The sequence below is a fragment of the Sipha flava genome, unplaced genomic scaffold (genome assembly GCF_003268045.1).
Source record: "Sipha flava isolate LNK unplaced genomic scaffold, YSA_version1 73_pilon_pilon, whole genome shotgun sequence".
In the NCBI taxonomy this organism is placed as follows: Eukaryota; Metazoa; Arthropoda; class Insecta; order Hemiptera; family Aphididae; genus Sipha; species Sipha flava.
In genome coordinates, this window is record NW_020273613.1 from 3,624,208 (window position 1) to 3,640,425 (window position 16,218).

General features: G+C 28.3%; 1 pseudogene; it reads left to right on the top strand.

The window, feature by feature from the left end:
• Positions 1-14,136: 14,136 nt before the first annotated feature.
• Positions 14,137-15,635, top strand: LOC112692369 (annotated as a pseudogene).
• Positions 15,636-16,218: the final 583 nt, after the last annotated feature.

Here is a 16,218-nt window from a genome sequence, read left to right on the forward strand (position 1 = left end):
TGACGCTACATTTTGTCCATGGCCGCCCCGTTCGCCGGATCTTACAATCTGTGATTTTTTTTCTCTGGGGTTACATAAAAAGCATTGTTTATGTACATCCCCTTCCAAAAGATCTTGACGAATTGAAAAGTCGCATTACAGACGCCATCAACTTGGTTACAGTCGACATGCTTCAACAGGTTTATGAGGAATTTGAATATCGCTTAAATGTGTGTCGTGCAAGTAAGGGGGGTCACATTGAACATTTATAAGCATTGTACCTAAAACTTAAAATAATCCATTAAAATGTAAAATTAATTCTAACATGATTAATCAAATTTTACAATAAATATGATCTTTTTAAATTAGATGAATCATTTTGGAACACTCTGTATATATATATAAAAAAAAAAAACAAAGTTATTAAACTGGAATATGAGATTTATTTATTTAATTTAAAGTAGCGTGCTTATGCATTTTAAAAGTGATCTCAAAAGACATAAATGTTTAAGTAAGTAATTTTTCTGTTAAAATAAGTTAGAGAAGCTGAATTATTTAAAATAAAGGACTATAATCATTATAATATTATTTTTTTTTATTCAAATTTAAATTACACATTTTACTTTTAACAAAATGTAAACCGAATTTCATCGAAGTGTGTTCATTTTTTTCGTGCAAATATTTATTATTAAAAATATTCTTTCCTCAGATTATTACTAAAATTTATTTATCATGATTCTCGATATTATTGTTTATTATTTTTTTTATTATTATTTAAGCACATTCTTATTATTCGCAAATTAACACTTATTTCATTTTCGTCTCAAACTAATTTTTCAACGATTGTTACCCACTGATCGAAATTTAATTCATCAAAACATCGACATTCTGTTGGATCATTGCATATATTTATAATTAATGGCCAAGTGTTAAGTAAATATTTATAAATCAAGTGATTGTGTTGAGGAAATTTATGGATTAGTGTGCGCATGTTATTCGTTTATTTAACATACGTAATTTATAGAACCAAAATTTGTGTTTGTTTTATTTCAGTATAATTCGATTTCATAAATTATCGCTTTTCTACCCATCAGCCACGATACAGATTTAATTCGTACGCATTACGCTATGTGCGTTGAGTGTTTACAATCCGTAATACGTATTTTGTTTAGTAAAAACATCGGTAAATTTTAATATTATTATAATTTTAAAACGTTTAAACACTTTATTTACAAATAATATTACATACCTGAGACGCATAATTTATGTCCAATAATTTTCAATATTAATTTCGAGTGATTAATCGTTTTTTCCGAGGAAAAAAAAGTTAGAGTCCAGAAAAGAAAATTTTACTCGATTGTTTCAATCGGGTAAAAAACTCCGTTTTCTTTCCTAGTGATGATCGTAAAAATACATTCATAATCAACGTTTAGTATTTCTTACGTCGTTCAATACAGCACCGACACTAATTTGTATTCAATGATTTACAAATATAGTGTAAGGAAAAAGTAATACAACAACGTAGCAATAAAATCATACGGGATAATTGTTTTCGTATACGTAACTTATTTAATATTATTTTTGTTTTATCCATAAAACGTCATAACAATTGCTCTAAAATTCATGAAAACATTCACTGTAGGGGTTCGATACTGTATCAATTGGATATTTTTATTTTTTTGCGTCACAATATTCTAAATACAACTAAATGCCTTCAAAAGAAAATATAAATAAATAAATAAATAAATATTTATAGCAATAAAATTATTGTTAAATGGTAAAAGTACTTATATATTTAATTATCTGAAATTATTTATTTTACGAGCATGGCTGTAAACAAATTTGTGTATAAAAGAGTTAAAAAGTAAAAGTTAAGTTAATTTTCACTTTTTTTAACTTTAAGTTGATTTATAAACAATTAAATAATGAATATAATAAAATTATTATTGATGATGCATATTACATAACCATTTACTAGAATAGGAAATTAGAAATATAGTTAAATTTAACCAGAATTCTTCAAGTCAGTTATTAAATAAGCGAATAGGTTCAATGGCTGATAAAAACTTTGAGATGACTCTTTTGCTAAAATGTAATAAATATTTTACTGAAGTATAAAGTTCGCTGCATTCTCTTATATTTTTGAACTTTTAGTTCCTTGAAAAAGTATTTAAAATTTAAAATTAATTACATTCTTAATACCATGTTATTTTTACTTAATGATTATAAAAAAAAACGTATTATACTTACCTACCTATATGAATAAATCAAAAGAATATATTTACTTCGGAATTTTATACACTTTTTGTAAATAAAAAAACTTTTAACTAAACTTTTTTTTAAATTATATTACTGGGTATTTATATAGATATTAAAAAAAAAATACAATTATAATAACTTGACTTAAGTTAATAAGTTAATTGAAAATGTTCATATAACTTTTAACTTTAAATTTTTTTAAATGTTTTCCATAAACTTAACTCAGTTAAAATTATCATTAACTTGCCCAGGCTTGGTTGTAAAACTTTGCCGATTGATTGCGCCACATCAGGTTATTGTATATAATTTTATTAAACAATCGCAAAAACAATATTTTTTCTTCTCATTATTCACGGACCGCAGTAGGACTGCACAGTAAGACCACAAATCTACAGAATTGTACAAAATCGTTCCCGAGCTCATATTGTTATGAATATAACTACATCAAGTCAGCATGATTATATATACATATTGTCCTTCACACATTTTGTTTCAAATGTTTCGAGTACTGTCATAATTGATCGCGTCCATAACTCTTATGAATTCGTACGAGAAACGTTTTCCTCCTACTCGTGTAACGACACTTGCGTTCCACCCAATTCTGTGTCCGTTACTGCACCGCTCTGTGTTCGACATCTGACCATTATTCATTCGGGTTTCGGTCGCGGAAAAATATTATCTTTGGGATCACGTACGTATCCAGATGATATCCCGTCGGGTCCGTGCACAATCACGCCGTCAGATCTACAAGTAATACTGTTTATTGTGCGTTCAGATAAAGCGTAATATATATTTTATTCCTGTGCTTCGTTTCTCTTCGGGGCCTTTACGTGATAATACGCCCCGTTGCCCCTCAGGCGGTTTTGAATTTGTTCATCGACGATACAATCGTATACTACCGTCCGAAGAATGCAAGGAATATAATGTAATATAAAGTAGATACGCTTATATATGCGTATTATATTTACGTAATAATATTTAAAATGTTTTTCACAAATTTCTGATTGAAATCGTAATATTTCGATACTCGTGTATACCACCAGCGAGTAAAAGTGTTCGAACAACAAACGTTTTCAAACAATTCCCTACCTATTGTTTTTATTTCTCGTACACACACACACACACACACAACAGTAGTGAAGACGGAACGGTCCACATATGTTTTTTTTTTCTCGAACAAAATTATATTTGGCTTGAGTAAACAGAAGTACACATCGTAGTCGTTTTTTACGCAAGTAAAACACAGTTGAGTTATTTGAGAATAAATATTATTTCAGTTCACAATGGTTATCAATCAGTTGTCGAAGACCGCGTATTGCTCGAAAAAATAGTTTTGTAAAACGATTGATACTCGCGCACGTGTACACGTGTCCAAACAATATCGCATATGCCACGGCATATATTATTATAATATATGCACACATATTCAAAGTCCATAACGTTAATTTAAAGAATATCACGAGGCGCGTAGATAATAAAAATAATATGATCATAATAATAACAGCCGATACCCACCGTACCAAGTGTCATTGTCGTATTATACAATCAATTCCAAATCGTTGTGTGCCGTTACCAACCAATAATTTCTGCAGTAATAACGGTTGACTGAAATAGTTGTCGAGTACGAGTAATATGAATAGGTTGCGCGAGAAAACAAATAAACAATTAATTAAACCCTTTACGGATCAAAAATAAAAAATAGTTTCTTTTTATAAGGCTTAAAATCGCTGACGGCTCCACGGTAGGAAAATATCGAAGGGGACAGGGATTTTAACGTGGTGCAACAGTTTCTCGTACATACTGCAGCGAGTGGTCTTGATGAAGGACGAAATAAAGGACGGTTAATTAATAACAGCATGATACATCGAATGAATAACATTATATAATCGTACCATGTGTAACACACCAAACGATTTTAATTACGTTTGTTCAACATTATAGTTTCTATAAACGTACTTTGTGCAAATCGCAACGAGTACGAAAGATGAAAATTAGTACCGAAAATTTTATTTATTCGAGTACAACATTCTACATGATTTTTTTTTTTTTAATATTGTTCTTGCATACGTAATTGAAGTACTCTAGAAATACTTTTTTCCTCGTAATCGAGGATTTTAAAATAATTAACTCGTTAAAAAAATACGTTTTTTTTTCTTTTACTTTGATTTCACATGGACATATATTAAAGCTATCTCGAATCTTAAGCAACACGTGACTAGCGATTTACGTACATTATAGTAAATCTAATGTTCCCAAATATTTGTAAAATATAGTTGAATGCTGCAAACAATTTGTACAGTAAATAGTATCGATTATACTGCTGAGTTGAAGAATTTAGATAAATTGATCTTTTTTTTATAAGTATATAAATAAATACATAGATGGTTGATAGAGTATATTTTACATTATCAACCATATACAACGAATTCTATTAGTTATAGAAAAATTATAATTTCAAACGTTTGAAATTTCAAGACTTCGTAGCAATTTTTAAAGAAAACGCAGTTTTGCATAGACTATTTTTTCAGTTAACGCTGACATTTGTAAATATACAAGATCTGGACAGTAATAATTTGACCAGTGATCAATTTTTAATGTTGTAATGTGCTGTAAAGCGAATAGCGATTATTTCGAGTAAGAACTAGATATCTCGAGTGTAAACGCTTAGTAATTATCACACTGCTTTAGAATATTGTGCACCTATAATGAAAAATGCATTTATTAAATACACCAACAGTGATCAATTTATAATGTTCAAAAATAATTTGGTAACGATTAACGATGGTCCAGTGGAAAATACATATGCTTTACGGACAACAGTCAACGGAAATTAGACAATGTTGTGTCAGATGTAACATTCAACTTACAAATCAAAATGTCAAATCGACAAATGTTTGTGTGTTCAAAATGTCACGCATAAACTGTTAGCGGCAATTAATAAATAAAAATTAATAATAAACGTTTTTTGATCATAAACTATTCTAAGCTTTACGTTTTACCTAACATTTTGTTGGCACTCGACAGAAATCTGAGGAATGTTACGGATTGCCTAGGCGTGATTTAAAATAGCATTATGATTTGCCAGTCGCAGTTTCGGTTGTTAAATGGTACAAGGGATCTTATAGGATGTCTTTTATATTCAAACCATTACCGGTAACAAATATTTATATACGATATAGAATATATAAGACATATATATATATATATGTGTGAATACACAAATACATGTATAATACACAGCAATAGTACAACGAACCCACACGGAGTAAGTAAACGATAGCAGGTGGTGGTACGTGAAAGAGGTACCTGGATGTACATCGTTTACCTTGTAAATCGACAGAAAAAAAAATCCTTAACCTGATACACGTGAGGTGAAATAATAAATGTTTGGATTCGCTATGAATGTTTTCTTATCGCAACAGTGTACAAAAATACAACAGTAATTTATGTAAAAAGCTTACCGTACTGAAATAATGGTCTTCGTATTTCGGCGGACCGTGTTCCACATCAATAATGTAATCCTAATAATAACACACCATGAGTCCTGACCACGGGTGAGGGGAGTGTTCTGGGGAATCCAATGATAGGAATCAAAGATAATATCGCGAAAACGGCACGGCTGCCGAACCTGTCTTCTACCTTCACGTCGCTTACACGATTCTCGAGTCGAACAATTCATCGAGTCATGGATGAACCCTCATTTCGAATAAAAATTGTGTATAATAACCACGCTTTTTGTTTTCTCGTAATTTAGGCTCTATGGTTTACGTGTGTTGCCGTTCAACATTCTTAATATAGATATTCAACCGTTGAATTACAAACCGATATGTACATGGCAGATTTACAATTGATTCGATAATGCTATCTATTTTAACGTTTTATATTTCAACAGTTAATTTTGTCTAGCATCAAAATATATTGTCATTAGCTATGAGTACATTACACGAACAAATATGATCTCGCCAAAAAATATATTTTTTAATTATTTCAGTATACTTCAGGATCAAAAGGTCATAAAAAAAATTGGTCGGCCAAGCATTAATGATTAATTCAAACGAATTGGAATCTTGAAATTCGTGTATCCCACATAGATTCTGACAAACAAGGAGTTGAGATATGTTTCTACGTAGGTACTTCTATATTTTTTATATTACCAAGTTGCAGATTCAAAAAGCCTTTTTTTCTTTCAAGTACTCAACTGAGAGTTGACGAAACTATATTTTATGTTAAAAAATCCCTAATTTTAAACAACCCCCATCGACCACGGTTGATTCGGTTATGTTTTGATTTTGCGTTTTATGTTTTTTTAATCAAAGTTGTATAAGAAAGGCTTTGAACTTAAATTTATAACATTTTCTGCAGGATATTGGTTGGATTCATTATTTTGTACTATAAACCATACATATTTCGTATCAATTTGATAACGATGGTATGTTATGGCCTTTAAAGCATCAATGCGTTTACGCCAAGGTTGAAATTCATCTACTCAGATATCACGAGAATCATCGCGAAAAACGTAAGAGTATGGTTCAAAAAGTTTAGCATAGGAATCTTCATAAAAAATGTTCAATTTGTGACAAGTGAAATTTGATAAAATATTATGTTAATTCAAAAATCGGTCTAGTAAATGAAAACAAATCGATGTGTGGTGAGTCGATTGCTAGTTGGAGATAATTTTCAAACAAATCAGTTTGTACGCTGGAATGTCTATGATCAAAAATATCAGAATCGAAAATCAATAAATGTCAACAAATGTCTTAACAGCTTGAACAGCTGACTAGTTATTGAAAATGCGTTCGATCAATAGCTGCACAATATAATAATCGAGAGTAGGAGGTAAAGGTATAAAAATTTAAAGGAAAAAATACGTCAGAATAAGAAAATTGGCATTGTTGAAAGAAAAATAGACATCTATGTACGCATTTTCAAGTCGATTTAACTTTTAAAGAATGAGAACTATATTTTTAGTAAAAATGTGTTTAAAAATATGTTCAATGGAGAGGTTAGGAAGCCCATTTGTCTGGTTCGAGTTTTACTCTGCAGGTTTTAATATGAGTACATAATCAAATGCTATCACAAAATCCTACTTTAATCTGATGATATGAAAATTGTTTTATGAATTAACAATAATTTTTCTCAGTCGAACACAAACACGCGTTACTTATAATGAATGGTAGTTGGTAAAATGAAATTATGGTAGAAGTCATAAGCACCAAAATTAAATAAAAAAATAAAATTAACGTACGAAAACGTCTAAATTCTTTTTTTATTTGGCTTTTCTTCTGTGCACCGAATTATTTGATGCTTTTGCAGATTTAGTGTTCATCACACCTGAAAATCAAAAAATTAATAAGTTAACTGATTAAATTTTAGAAACATGCATTGACTACTAGTATATTTTTTTTTTAAATTTGAACTGAAATTCGTGTAATAAGATTGGACAAATGCAGCTGAATCACATCATTGACATTTAAAGATGAATTTTCTATGGCTTCGTTTCGTTCATATAGTAATTTATGTATTATTAAAATTACAAAGCGAAACATAATTATTTATGAACTCTCACCCTAACAAAAAATTAAAGATAACTCACGAAGACATAATTGTATAATGAAAGTAATATATAACATTATGGTAAAATATTTATGGTGATATTTATTTAATAAAATGCATAGTTTAGTAAAATTATATTTATTTTTATGTATATTATATTTTTTTTGATTGTTGACAATTTAAATGTTTTTATATACTTTTTTAAACATTAACTTTTGTGCCGATGATATGACTTTTTTTCACTTTTGGCATTTGTTATAGTCTGGAATTATTTCAATCATTTTTCAGTTTAGAATGAAATATATCGCCTACCCACGACGTCCCAATATTTGTAAATTACGTAAACCATTTTATATCGACTCCTGCAACCGTAATATATAAAATAGTTTCTTATTTAACGTACAAACAATTTTCTTTACTTACTTTTAATTTATTTTATATTGCACTTAGACTCTAAAGAAATAATATTCTAGTTAAATCAGTTCAAATTTGAACTTTTAATGTTTTACAACTATTCTCTTGGGCACCTATCATCATCCCGATGGTTCAATTCTCATCTCGGGTTGTATAAAATAAGTTTAACCTTACCCTGGCCGCGTGTCTTTGTATGTTTTGTGTAAATAGTATCAAGTAAACAACAATTAAGGCTTTAAAACCGCAAGGCGAAAAGAAAGTCCGCATGATTAATAACAGATTGCGCGTTCTCGCGTATGCGTTTTTCGTGGTTTTTTTCTCGTTGTTTTGTGTTATAATAATGCATGCGGATATCTTATTATGAATGTTCTATATGTTGGCACAAAACACGCTTAGAATATTATTATAAATAGAAATGATAAATGAATTAATTAATTAAAAAAAAAAAAAAAAACACGTTGAAAAATACGACTAGATTCAATGTTCAACAACTAACTACTATACCGGATTCGAAACCGAGGTAAAAAATCTTACAAGATTAATTGATGTTGTGTTTAATTTAACTTGTACCCAAATGAGAATAAAACACACTTGCATACGTATAGAGGGCACACATACGTGTAAAGTTTTTGAAACAGAAGTTTCACAGAAACACATTGTTGCACACGGGGTTTTTATTAAATTGTACAAACTTAGAAGCATGTTTATGAACAATGAAGTCTATAAAGTATTTGCCTCCGTTCAAGCAAACAATAACAAGGAACGTTTTAACGTTGTCGTGGAATTCCACTAATAAATCTCAATTGTTTTCACCCGGATCTATATGAGTATGGGTAATATGGGTCTTACTTGTTGGCAAACGTCGGTTCTCTAAGAGGGAGTTTACCAATTGCGCTTAAAATTACCTTTTCATATACCAATTGCGCTCGAAACATTTTAGGGTCGATATACCAATTGCGCTCTAATATGTTATGGTTGATAGACCAATTGCGCTCAATACATTTTACATTACCTAAGGAAAACTTAATAACCATTTTTTTTGCGAGTTAAAAGTAAAAGTCTTCCAAGACGGTGAAACGTATAGGCTTTATACAATTTAGTTAATGAAAATTAAAATAAAATAATATTAATAATAATAAGAGAATAGGTGGTTAAATTACAAAGATATAATAATAATAATACGATTTTGAGTTTAAGGTAATCATGATGTTTGTATTTTGTATGTTTTAAGAATAATCATAATTTTTTAAATATTAATTTGAGCATGGCATTACATTTTAGAATAATATAATTTGGTTAATTTACAGCATAATATATTTATTATTACCACGAAGTATAATAATAATAATATGCTGATTTAAAAAAAGTATAATACAAATAAATGAATAGGTACACTAACCAGTCACAAGTTTGCAATTACATTAAAATAATTAATTTGGTCACCACGAAGTATAATAATAATAATATGCTGATTTAAAAAATATATATAATATCTACAAATAAATTAATAGGTGGATACATTAACTGGTCACAAGTTGATTGTCATTGTTGATTGTTATCATTTTTACAATAATGATAACACACAATTTTTAAAAATTCGTTTCTATTAATTTTGCCAGATTTATATTTATCGATATAAGAATTAATTATTAATTTTTTTTTTTAAATATGCTCTATTGAAAATATATTTTTCTTGTTCTATACTATTTATTGCAATATACGTGCTAGTCTGCGTTTCAATAATAACTTTTAAAAAGGTAAAAATATTTGGATGGTGAGAATAAAAGTTTGTAGAAAATGAAGCGTGAAAAGCTTCACACGCATTAGTTGTACGTTCACAACTTATTGAATTGGACGCCCACAGTTTCGGAGGAAATTTAGAATTAGATGATATATAGTTTTCAATAAGATAATCAGTGAATTTGGTTACATTTGAATTAATTGGTTGAATCATTATTTCTTCTACAAACACATCCTCCACTTCTTCGTGTGAAAAAAGTGATAAACCAAAAATTAAATGTAGCTATTTTTCTACTTCTGAATTAGGGTTTTATACTCTGTTTGTAGTCCACAACTTTGAATATTCCTCCATCAAGCTTGTGATAAATGAAATCGACACCCCACTAGAAGTATTGAAGGCCAGACTTGTTTAACTGCAAAATGTATACCTTGTTCGAAATCGGCAACGACTGTTTTTGGATTAAAATCAAGATTGAATGTTGCACATTTACTAATTAAAACTCGAAATAAATATTCGTATGTAATTGATAGTTTATTTAGCAATAAAGAAAATATAAGTGGAATATAGTGCCCATTTTTTCAAACCGTGTATCGTAAAAAGTTGGTAAAAATATTTAGAACAAAATTCAAATGTTCCATCGACAAATATTTTGTCACAACTACATAAAAATTGTAAATTTGATTTTGTAGAAAAACATATTATATTTAACATATTGTCGTTTATAAGCAATAAATTCTCACCCTTGTATCTATTCGTATTCAAATTAATTAAAGCTGTATGCACTTCGGTAACATTTTTCGGTAAAGGTAGCGTTTTTCTACGAGTACGATAAACGCTTCGTCGTATAGAATGCATATTGTTTAATGTCAAATCTAACGCACTTGATTGCACTTCATTTCTAATTAATTTTAGTGGTCGTGTTGTAACTTAATTTGTTGCTTTTCTTTTTAATGAATTAGCAACAATTTGTCTATTAATATTTGAACTTGCTTCGTGGTTATGATCAAAATTAGATTTTAAAAGCACCGTTTCACTTACATCACATAAAAAATTCGAAGTACACGATTTAATTGTACATCTCCATTTTATTCCATTTTTTGAGATAGTACATTTTCGAAACTGAAACTCATCAAGAACTAATAACTGTTTACTTTTTTCACTAAAAGCTTTTGTAAAACGATCCATATTGTAACGTCAAACAACTCAAACTAATACTAAACGACTAATAAGACATAAGTATTGGGTACCTATCAATATGATTTATATTTATATTGGGTATCATCAATGTGTTCTTTTATTTTCAGTATATATTGTGTGCAACGAAACAATAAGACTGATAAAATATATCCGATAATAATGAAAACTTGTTTTTCGTCCATCACTCAAATGCATACTTTCGTGATTAAAATATGTGCGTAGTAATAATAACGTTTCATAAAATTCCCTATATTAATATATATAATAATACACTGTTATAAAATATATTAAAACATAAGACATAAAGTAATACGATTTTGAGTTTATGGTAATCATAATATTTGTATTTTGCATGTTTTAACAATAATAATAATTTTTTAAATATTAATTTTAGCATGGCAATTAGAATAAAATAATTTGAATACAAGCGCAATTGATATATTGACCCTAGTATAAAAATTCTGTTTAAGGCGCAATTGGTCCATGCCCCTCTAAGAAATTAAACATATTATATTAATTATTTTTATTTTTTTAAAAACAACGATTGTTGAATACAGGTAACCAACCAGATTGCAGACCACGTATTTGACCTGTACTCCGTTTCGACCAGTGGCGTACCTATGGGGGGGGGGGGGCAACAGGAGCATTTTCCCCCTCCCTGAGAAGTTTTTTGATGCCATAATGCAAATTAATTGTTCAGCTTAAATAATGTAAATTATAAATATTTTTAATTTTCACTGATTGTAATAATATTATTATTATTATAATAATATAATCGTGTTTGATACCAAAAGTTATTGATATTACTTATCAATGTAATATAAAATATTAATATTCGACCAAATTGGGGTTAGGAATGATGGTCACTTATAGTCACTATTTTATAATGTGGTTACCATCGATATCAAATGATCAACATGGGATCATATAGTGTTGGAAAATAATTTCACTGAAAAAAAAGTTCCGAAAATAAACGACTGGAAAAATATTTGATTGAAAATAATTTAATAAAAATATAATTGTAATTGAATTTAAATTAAATGATAATAATTCCATAGTAAATAAAAGTAAGGAATAAGAAAAATTGAATTACTAATCTTATGGAAAATATTAATGGATGAATTATAAAATTCAGGAACGCTTTAAAATAGAACACTAAAGACGGAGAAAGATAATACCATAGAAACCTAAAATTGTGTATGGATAAAATATGGAATGTTAAAAGTGCGGAAATCCAATATATTAGAAAACTAAAAATACTAGAGTTAAATTTTTTATCAGATTGATTTTTTTTCAAATTGAACAAAAGACTATGTAATAAAGTTAATACATTTTAATTTAATTTCAAGTCTATATACAATTATTATTTTGTTAGAGTATGACAACTGACAAGTAGTCGCTCCCTACGCCAGCCGACTATAGTCACTAAACTCGAGATCCTTATGTCCTATATGGTTATATGGACCTCTGAGTTGAGGTTGACCTCCATACCCCCCCTGGGGGTGGAAATAGTCCATATTAAGGAGAGTGTATAATATCTTCCATGATTTTAGGTTTCCAATAATTTATTTTCCCATCAATTATTTTCTAACAAATCTTTTTTACATTCAATTATATTTTTGATTTCCAAAAAAATATTTTCATAAATATATACAAATATATCTTAGTATATACGGTGATTTGACATTCTTTAATTTTATTTTCCATACTTTTAGAGTTCCAATAAATTTAGTTTCCAAACATTTAGCACTTCCCATCAACATGAGGACGTTATCAGTTATCATTACATATATTATTGTATCCTATCTACGTTTTCAACGAAGTTTATTGTTTTTTTCGTTTATTTTAGGTTAAATATTATTCATGATATCTAAATCAGATATTCAGACACGATTGATCTAATGGGTATCAAAAAAAAAGGTGAAAAACGTTTTTGTAATGACAATACTGGACCCATCATGAAAAAATGTCATAGATCTGATTCACAATATTTCAATTCAAATAATATTATTCCAATTGAATTAACTACAATGTCACAATATTATGAATCTACTAAAGTAAGTAAAATTACTTGTAACAGTCCAGTTTGTGATGACACATACAACATGGACATTGTTAACATTTAAGAACACCGGGTCGTACATTATCTGATAATATTAAAGTAAAAATAATTAATATGGATAATATACCTTCTGATGACTTTATATATCCATTTACTGTGAATATTAAAAATAGTAAAAGTGTGAAAAGATCATTAAGAAAAAATTATTTTGAACAAAACAAATGGCTAATTTATTCTTGTATTAAATCCGGTTTGTTCTGCAAATATTGCGTTTTATTTAGCAATAAAAGAGGAAGGTATAACATGATATCTTTGAAAAAAATTACGAAAGAACCTGTAATTAAATTTTCAAATTTAACTGGGAAGGATGGAGACTTGGAGGTACATAGCAATAATAAATATCATATTACTGCTATTCAAATTGTGGATGACTTTTTGAAGATTCTTAATAATCCCAAAAAGAAATTATTAATTTAATAAATAATGAAAGGCTGAGTCAGGTAATCGAAAACCGAAAAAGACTAAAACCAATCATAGAATCAATTTTATTCCTCGGTCGTCAGAATATTCCATTTAGAGGCCACCGTGAAAAGGGAAATATTTTAGATAATAATGATTCCATTGTAAATAGAGGCAATTTTCATGAGCTAATCAAATATAGAGTACTTGGTGGTTACTCTACATTAGAAAAACATTTAAAATCTAAATTAAAATCAACATATATTAGTCCAGGGGTTCAAAATGACCTGATTAAATGTTTTAAACAAATTATTACAATACAAATTTTAAAAGATGTAAATGATTCCAAATTTTATAGTACATTATTTGATGAAACAACTAATATCAGTAATGTCTCTCAGATTTATTTTATATTGCAATATATTAATAATGGTGTAGTGCAAAAAAATTTTATCTCATTTATCAACTGTCATGAATGTAATATTAGATTCTAGTGAAGATAGAAAAAAAAGGATTCGAGAAGACGCTGGAAATACCATACATGAACCTAAACTTAAAATTTCTTAAAATTATTCGAAGACAGCAGTTTATTGATAAAAGATCTTGACATTGAAATAAAAACTCCAAGACTATCTAAATACCAAACTAATCACCCTAATTACCATTTATCTGCATTTATACCGTTATTAGACAATGTATTAGAAGACTTAAAATCAAGATTTTTAAACAAAAAAACAAGACATTAATGATATTAATTCAACTTATTCCAAAACATATAAATTATATTGATGACAAGATGACTGATAGTCACAGAAACTATTATAACACATAAATTTGATGATGAAGCATTAGAAGAGTTACAATTGAAATCAGAAATAGAACTATGGAGAGAAAAATGGAACAGAATAAAAAATGAAGGTAATGTAATCTAATTTTATTTTAGGGTCTAACAACTAAAAATGTATTGAAACAAAATTGTATTATTATAATGTACAGATGGAGTTGTTCTTACTGATGCATTAGCATCTATAGAGCAATGTAATGAAATATTGTATCCAAATATTAAGAAAATACTACATATTATTGCTTTCTTGTGTTATAATATTGTGAAACATAACATTAGTGATATTATTCACATGTATATTAGTATTAGTAATTAGTAAATTTAATTAATTTTAACTATATATTAATATCTTTTGACATTTAATATAATAACAACTCTATCAAAAATAAATAATTATCTAAAGTGGCATCAATAAACTATCGGATAGTTACATTATCATTATTTAATAAATACATTTCATTTATATCAAAATCACCTCCATATTCCTAATTGATGTCGGCTAACATCACACAAAATAATCAAACAAATGTCAAAAGATAACACCATAAATATTACATTATTAGTATTAGGAAATTTTCTAAAATTGTAAAACAATTATAATAATTATCAATAAATGACGGTAAGAAGGGCAATCTTGTCAATACTCCAAAGGGCATAAATAGGCCTGTCTCACCAGCAAGAGCGTCGATCGACTACTGGTCACCATACGAAGAGAAACAACACGTTTTCATTTGTACGCCTGCGGAGTATTGACGAAATTTGTCAATCGTATCTGAATTTTAAATATTTCTAAGTGCGTTTAATTATTTTAAAATATTTGTCAATTAAAAATCTATATGTTGTACAAGAAGTGAAATAAAGGTAAGAATTAAAGAAATTCACTTTTAGAACTCTTAAAGTTCATCCCATGTTTAATCCTTTTTCCGTATTACTACATTTGCCTGTTTCTGTAGCTTTTACTGAGCGTAGTTTCTCAACATTAAGAAGGTTTGCTTTTACTTATTTCAATATTTCATGAATACTAATTAATAATATAACTTTTGTAGATTCAGTTATATGATTTAGCATCATGTATGGTTATATTTTATTTTAATTTGTATTGCTTTGTACTTTTAAACATAGATTAAAAACTTGGTTAAGGTCAAACATGAATGAAAAACGCTTGGTTGGGTTAGCTTTGTTTAATATCCATAGACACAGAACAGTTGAAGTTGACGAAGCTATTGATTTATTTGCTGGTATTAAAAAAAAGAAATTTAGATTTTGTTATAGGATTCATTTTTTAAGTATTTAGTAATAATTTATAATAACGTTTCAGATTATATTATAACCATAAAAAATGGTGAAGTTAATTTATGCCCCTTCCCCCAAAAATGTTTCACAGATACGCCACTGGTTTCGACTTTTGTGCCTAGTCTAATATAAATCTGAATTCCAACGATCAACAGAATAGAAAGGTTTCCCGTGCAACACGTAGTTGCGTTTTCTGTAGGAAAGTGCACGTATGACTACGTATTTCAATGGAATTGAAATAAAAAACTATTAATAATATTTTTGCGCACGCGCGAAAAGTGACGGTGTTATTCGACATCAAAATGGAACACCTGAGATCTTATATTATAATAATAATACTAATATATTAATATTATTGAACATTAAAAAGAATACTTATTTTAAATTATATTTGTCATATGTAATTTGTATGAAAAA